Source organism: Phalaenopsis equestris, unplaced genomic scaffold (assembly GCF_001263595.1).
Source record: "Phalaenopsis equestris unplaced genomic scaffold, ASM126359v1 Scaffold000892, whole genome shotgun sequence".
NCBI lineage: Eukaryota > Viridiplantae > Streptophyta > Magnoliopsida > Asparagales > Orchidaceae > Phalaenopsis > Phalaenopsis equestris.
In genome coordinates this window covers 6,361-14,605 of record NW_018165331.1, presented here as the reverse complement: position 1 = coordinate 14,605, position 8,245 = coordinate 6,361, and the positions used below count along the sequence as shown (strand labels likewise).

Here is an 8,245-nt window from a genome sequence, read left to right as displayed (position 1 = left end):
ATCGACTGTCGTCAGCCACCGCTGACCTCCGTCGACCACCGCCGACCGTCATCGATTATCGTCAACTACCGTCGATCACCGCCGACCTCTGTTAACTACCGCTGACTGGACGTGGTCAGTCGACGTTGTAACTTGGAAAACTAGTAACCCTTTCTCGACTATGGGATAAGGGACATCTGTAATTATTAACTTATAGTGAATTTTTACAACTGGACCGGACCCGTGGTTTTTCCCCTTTACGGGTTTTCCACGTAAAAATTTTTGTTGTTATCACAACTTCATTCATTTTCATCTGAGTGTGTGTTGAATACTTGCGCAACGCTAAGACGATAATCCATTACTCTACCGCCACGAATTTTCTAGCACGCATTAAACCTCGTCTTCTTCCTTCGTGCTTAATGCCACAAGCCGCTCGCCGTCCCCTCTGCCTTCTCACAGCTCAAAAGTTGCTGCGCAATGCCAAAATGTTGCGATTCTCTTCTTCTCTCGATTGTTGTGTTGCTTCTTCAGAAAGAAAACACACAATTCCTTCTCCTTCTTCCTTCCTCTGCTCTTTGATCGCACACACTAGAGCACCTGCATCTCACATTGATTTATAGGATGAATTTGTCTGTTAATCTTCTCGGCCCCCATGGCTTCCTCTCCCTCTGTTTGGTTGCCCGACACTTCATTTCTTCTTCCCGGATTCCTTGTTTCTTCTCCCTCCAAACTGAAACAGGACTTTTACAATCGAAGTAGGTACCTTAAGAGGATAGTGATGAGCAAGTTTTCAGCTTGATGTACTATCTTAAGCTCATTTGTAAGATGAGAAAAATTAATTAGCTCGGCAGAACAGAACATGTGGAACGCAAAAAGGCACAAGAATGATGACAGCTTTTTGGAGCTAGGAGACGATAAACATGACATCAAATTTTATATATCATAAAAAAATATTCTATAAATATTAGCGATTTATTTGAGCTTATTTCTTACTTGTATACAGAATTCTTTAATTATTCGCCTTAAAATTTATTTAATAAATTATATATTTTGTGACCAAGCACTTAACTTTTTCATAATCTTAATTTGATTACTAAGATATTTTGTCAAATTTTATTAATTTAAAATTTTTAAAATATTTAATCATATTTACATGATATAATGATTTATATATTGTTTCTACCTTAAATATAATTAAATATATAATTATTTTATAATTACAAACATGAAATTGATTTTGATTTCATTAAATTCATTTTATTTTGCGTGTGTGAATTTATATACTTTACAAATATATTATTTAGTTAAATTATACACGTTATGAGTTTTAAGTTATAGTATAATATAATAATGTATTATCACAAAACATCATTATTATTAAAAGAAATTTACATAAATATTACACACTTCTTATGAATTTACATATCTAATATTTAAAATTTGATATTTACAATCATGGCACTTTGGTATTAAAAATCTATGCATGAATATATATATTATACGTTAAAAGTTAGTGCTATTAGTGGTATTTCTGATGCGGTGTCAAAGATTTGGGTTTTACATACATGTATATATGAATGTCTAGGTGATATATATATGTAAATATATAAGAATTGTGTGGACTGTGTTTGAATGTCCATATTGTTAATATATATAAATGTCGAATAAGGAATAGAGCTCTAGGGGATGTGTGAGAGAGAGAGAGAGAGAGCAATAACATTTTAAGAAACAGTAAATTTGCGTAACATTTATTCATGAAATAGACCCCATATTTATAGGAACGTGTCATACGTAGGTGTGACGGTGATATTTTAGTCAATACATGAAGATCCCCATGAGACCCATAGATGTGGTCTCACCGCTGTTGTTGGGTCAAGTGGCTGCTTCGCCCGGTGACAATGAGGATGGGACTATCATCTCAACAGTTTAAGGCCCAACTACTCTTGAATTGGCCGGTTAGATCAACCATGGGCCTTTGGGGCTCCAATTCATACCTCAATTTAAGAGCGAACAACAGGATTTACCAAATCATTTTTACATACTTGCAAACAATTCAAGTTTATCGAATCTCCAATTTGACTATAACAAAGAAAGATTTACATGCATCGTATACTTTAAATTTAAATACATGCCCAATGCACAAAAATGTGTACATTACAGCATGATAAAGATGAAATTTTTTTCCAATATTGTAAATGGAGACCAATATCACACCATCTTATGCCTTGGTTGTACAGGATGAACATTTTTTATTAGAAATGAATGAAATATAGTTTTTTTATCCCAATTTATCTACACCCCAAAAAATGAGTTCCAGCCATTAAAAAGGCCACGTAGCCAAATTTCCTACGGCCAAAATTAGAATAATAAAAGAATGCCATAGCCTTCCACTAGAAAATAATTTGACCTCACATTGTCAGGCTTGAAGGGAGATTCTGGTCTTGATGGGTTTGAGCTTCAAACCCATAGTCTCAGGCGACAGAAGTTCAGGTGAGATGCAGAAGGGATTTTGATTTATTTTAATTTTGATTTGAAATAAAATATATTTGTTATGCCGAAAATATATCAACTTAGTTATTTTTTAATATTTAAAAAAAAAAAAAACATGTGAGAAGCAAACCAATATTTATAAGAAAGATGGATGATTACAGAGTGAAATACTGATAGAAGCAAAAAACTTTAATTGCGATTAATCTTTCTAGAATTTTTAAAAGAGAGGTGTCAAAATAGTCACTTTACTTTTTGCAGACTATTTTAATCCTAGATTTATAAAAAGTGTCAAATTAGTCACTTTTTTTAATAGGGACTGAAAGTCCTCTTGGGGATCATTTCAGCAGATATTAAAAGAGTGTGGAGATTGATCTCAAATTTTTATAGAGTTTAGGACTAAAATGAACCCCATATAAAATAACCAGGGAATTATTGTGACACTTTATTCAATTGTAAAACTAATATTTGAATGAATAAATAATGCAAAACAATGTAGCAATACTATTCAAAATTTTGATGGCATACCAAAAAATATCACGTTTAAGTAACATAAAAATACCTCCACAAGTGCACCACATTGGTGAACCATCTTCAAGATCATGTGAAGTGATTCAGAATGAAAAGGAGAAATCTCTCCAACAAATATTAATGTTTTGCAACGTAGCTGCTTCAACTTCACAGTGATATCATATCGCCTGTCCATTAGAAGCAGAAGATGCGAAGAGTTTGTCTAAAGGAACATGGTGAAAAATGCATGCATTTGATGCAAAGAGAAACCATGCAAACGTACCGATTAATGGTTTGGAAAAATCTCAATACATTTGTACTCTGCTTCTCTTTCAGTAACTGTAGATGTAATATAAGAGAAAGCTTAGTCTAGAACTTGGTAAAAGCCAATAAACTAAAAACAAGCGCGGTAGAAGATGGAGGTACTAACACATTTACACGCCTGCACAATATCAGACTTTGGGATCAGTACATTTCCTAGCAATTCCTGTAAAAGCTGGCCAAAACGGAGCAAGTGAAAAACCAAACAAACGGTTTCATTAACCTAGAAGCGAAAATTAAATTATTGTAAAATACCTTACTGAAGTACCTCTGAAGCAAGTAATCCTTGAACAAGCCACAAAGTTCATAATAATATAGCAAATTTGACAAAACCTGAGGGTTCCTTATAACTTCTCAGAATTTGCAACAAGTACTTTACGAGTAGAAAAAAAAATGCCTGAAGGAAAACATTATCATATAGCCATTCTGTCCAAGAAGCTGCTCCACAGAGAGGAGATACCGGTATCAAACCAAGCACACGATTACTGTATCTTGTCTGAGATCAATACTGGGGTGTCAAAAAATATTCAAAAGATAATTTGTAATGAATGCCAAGCAGGAAGACTACAAATAACACTTGCGTAATACCTACAGCAAAAAGGGTAAGAATGTATGAACCTGCCGTGACTCCCATACACATTACAGAATCTAACCTGCAAATAAGAAGCAGCTAAGGTTAATAGTTCTCAGCACTTGACTCCTTCCATATTATCTGTATTTGAACATTCAGATACACAGAATATTCAAAAAATTCATGGATGCAGAGATCTGTAAATTACCCAAAGAAGTCACCTGATCAGCCAAATCATCAACAGAAGGCACGGGGATTATCTGAAGAAATTGGAGCTGACTGTAAAAACACTTGACTAAATCCACAAACAAAATCATGTGTACGTCCAAGGAAGTTATAAAGTCAAATTACAGACCGCATGCCCTGGAGGAGTAATATTATATATACAGAAATTGTGAAGCAACAAAGAAGCTGCTTCAGGGCAATAGAACAATCCTTGGAAGCACGACATATCTGCCACCAAAAATGCATGCAGAATAAAAAAAAAATGTTCCTAGAAAGGAAAGAGAGAATGAGACGCAGAAAAGAAAAAAGAAAAAAAAAAAGAAAATTGTCACCCTGAAAAACAGCAAATAAGTGTAGAATATGTGATCCCATGGAAACAACAGAAACCAATAATAAGTTCTATCATCACCAACCGCCTTTTACGAGAAAAATATCTACAGTGCTAGATCTAGTTTTCCGTAAATCCTTTTTAATATCTTAACAGTATAAGCTTTGCACACCCCTTTCCCTAATGCCCTTCCAATCCAACCCCCTCCCTCCCTCTCCCTAGCAGGCGATTGATTTAAAGCACAAAGGGGGCATCATTAACTTATAGATATCAATACAAAAGGACGCTAAAAATTGAGCTTGTACATTCTTTGAATGCAATGCTAAATCTATTACACAGATCTACAAATTTTCAATACTAATTCTAGCAAAATTGAGCAGTATTTTCAACATGAGTGCTGCTGAGTTGTTTCCTAAGAATATTATCAAAACAAGAAAGGAAAACATAAAGAAAACAAATGGTAGTTATGGTTACGGTTTAAGGCTACATCTAGATAAGTAATAAGTGAAGGCTTATACTGATCTCCATACACAGCAACAGAAATTGGACCATAGCTGGTTTCGACACAAAGTTCCTGAAAGCCACAAAAAGACTCAGACTATAAAATGATAAATCAGAAGCCATGCGTAAGAAAATGCTAGTGTGAGAAAAAAATTCACTGGAAAAAAAAAACAAATCTGCACAGAAACAGGAAAACTGAGTAGGACGGAAGATTGAGAATTATCAAATGCCTTTCAGCAATTAGACTTTTTATTTTCAAAATTACAATTTGCTAATTATTTTTAATCTGCAAGGATTCTTCAAATAAATGCCCTTGTTTATAGTTAGGAGTATAAGTAGCGAAAAGAAAATCTGGTGCCCAGGTGTGGAAGTTATATGCTGGTGATGAGCAACCTCCTAACACCCAACCCATTCTCAAAGAGGTAGGGATTCCAGAAGGGAGGAGACGTTGTAGAAAGAGAGAGGACTTGAAAATTATGAAGCAGCTCAAATCCAAATATAATTATTAATGGCATAACTAGAGAACAGAAACATGAGGGTACTTGTCCTTTCACAATAAGATTATGATTCATCTCATGCTCACTCTTCAAACAAAAGTCAGCAACACACTTTTTAATTTTGAATAGAAGTGCTGAGGTTTTAAACTCAGGATTTAATGAATTTGTGAGAAAAAGAAACATTAAATAGCAATGATAAAAAAAGGGCATACCTGCTGTATAAAGCTCAGACAAATTAGGGTTGTAGTGTTAAGAAAAACCTACTAGTCTATGAGAAAACACCTTCCAATAACTAACTTGATAAGCAAATAAAATAATAATAAAGATATCAAGCCCTTCCCAAGCCTAAGAATACTCAAACTCATCACAGAAAACGCCGAAAATCAGAAGCCAAACAAATAAATTTTCTTTTTAATATCTTGTAGAAACAAAAAGTCGCAGAGATAATAAATACAGAAACTGAAGTCAGAAAAAACTTTTCACTAATGGTCCTCGTGATTGGACCATACAAATCAGTATGGAAGATGGAAGACGAGTTAGAAGGATTGAGTGGTCCCAGCATTACCATGAAGTCTCCCAACAAATTCATAAGAACTTAAGCAAGCCCAATAAAGGGGGTTTTGGCCATGCTTAAAGCATTTGAATCAAAATGTTAATACAAACTAAGGCTCTTGGAGAATAATCAAAAAGAAAAAAAAGGTCCCCTACCGTTAGCATGCAAGAGGTAGAAGGATTACAAGGGATTTATTTGAACCGCTTGCCTATATTTAGTTGTTTTATACTTTTCTGTTAGAAATTAGTTTCTAGATTATGTAATGATTGGCATTTTTTTGGATAGTTTTTTATTTTCTTTAAATTACTTCCTAGATTCTATGCGGCTCAACCCCACCCCACTCAAAACCAAAAAAATCAACAAAAAAAAAAAGAAAAAGAAAAAAAAAAACATGTGCCGGAAACCAAAAAAATCAACAAAAAAGAAAAAAGAAAAAGAAAAAAAAAACATGTGTCGGACACATCTTTATTCAACATGAACATTAGGGCCATTTAGAAGTGTTTGTGCTTCATAGCAAGCATCCTTATTTTATTTTCCCATTTTCTTTTTAGTTTGAATAATTTCAAGAATCCTCCCTCTTTATTCTACAAATAGTGATGGAATAAAGTGAATAAATCTTAATTAATCCAAAAGAAAAACTGTGATTCCCACTCCCTGTCCTATTTGCTTCTACTTCAATACCTACAAGGGATCTTGCATTAAGTACAGTAAAATGCAAAACTCCTTTCTAAGAGCACCCAAACACCTCCAATAATAGAACTCTAGCATTTGTCCGATTCCTCAAGCAACAGGCAACAATATTTTCAGCTAACCAACTCCCCTTCGTCCAATCTTAGGCCAATTTCCAGCCATTGGAAACATCCTAGAAACAATCTCTATCTAGAGTATTTCCGTAGAGAAATATTAATAAGGGATTAAAGATCTTTATAAGGAGTCAAAGAAAAGGAGAACTCTATGTAAATAGAGATAGGAGGATTAGCAATTAAATCCTTGGCTGCATATTACACATCTCTTGCAATTTTTTTCAATGATCTAGTATCAACTTTTTAAGACATGGACATCCTTGAGTGTGTGAAATCCTAATTTTATTGCCTCATGAACTTTTTTCCTAAAATCATAGATCCATTTGCTAGAAATATCCAAAGATATGTTGGTAATTTCTTTAACGTTTTTTACCTTGGGTAATTAAGTTGGGAATTCTGCTATTCAATCTTAATTAGTGGGAGGACTGACACGGGATGATGATCTTCCTGCAGACTTGAAGCTTCTGTGTTTTTTGCGGTTCTACAGTTTCACATCCGATGATCATAAGAATAATGTATTGTCCGGTATTCGTTCTTATTTTAAAAAAAAAATTCCTCTTTTTCATTTTCTGATGCTTTCATAGTTCTCTATTTTTTAATTATGTTATTTTCTATTAAGAGATTTTCATATAAGTTGTAGAGAAGGTGGAGCCTATAGAGAAAGTGGAGCCTCATACTCGAGGAGAGTAACGTGGGACTCAAATCTTGTTGCAAATGCTAAGCTTCCACATTTTCACGGTATGCAGCTGCCGCAATCATGGGAGTAATGTATCATCCATGATTTCTTTTTTATTTTAAACATTTTTTTATTGTCTTAATTTTCTTATTTTTTTCTCATTTCTTTATTTTCTAATTAAGTTATTTTCTATTAGGGGATTTTTATAGTTTGATTTTATAAATTGAGAGGGTTTTTTTATTTATGCCCTTTGGAATTATGCAATCTCTTCCTTTTGCAAATGGTATGTCAATAACTTGCCTAGAAATATACGGTAGATCCTCCTCACCGGTTTGCCGTTCGACTGTTGTTCTTAGTTTGGACAACATCTAAACTCCGATTTACTTTCTAACAACAAATTTCACCCCCTCTTTCCAAACATCATTGACCTCACATATTCTCATTCCTTCGCTATTTCTCGATCACCTCCGTGCAAGGTCACCTTCCTAATCATCTTCTAGGAACCCTAGAACGGTGTCAGAGATTCAAAAAAAAAAAAAAACTCTATATAAGGAAAGGAGGATTTGCAATCAAAAACTTGGCTTCATATAAGTTAATCTCTTCCAAATGTATTCAGAGATCTAGTATCAACTTTTTGAGAAATTGCTTTCCCTAAGCGTGAAATCCTAATTTTCTCACTTTCTGCACATTTTCCTAAAATAATAGATCCAATTTTTAGAAATATCCAAATGTTTGTTGGCAGACTTGAGAGAGTTTATTTACTTGGGCAATTAAATGGGAAATCTATTCCTTCA

The 8,245-nt window shown here is 34.0% G+C and overlaps 1 pseudogene; it reads right to left on the bottom strand.

Moving 5' to 3' along the window:
- Positions 1–5,550, bottom strand: part of LOC110032234 — a 9,774-nt pseudogene extending 4,224 nt beyond the window's left edge.
- Between the last annotated feature and the right edge of the window lie 2,695 nt (positions 5,551–8,245).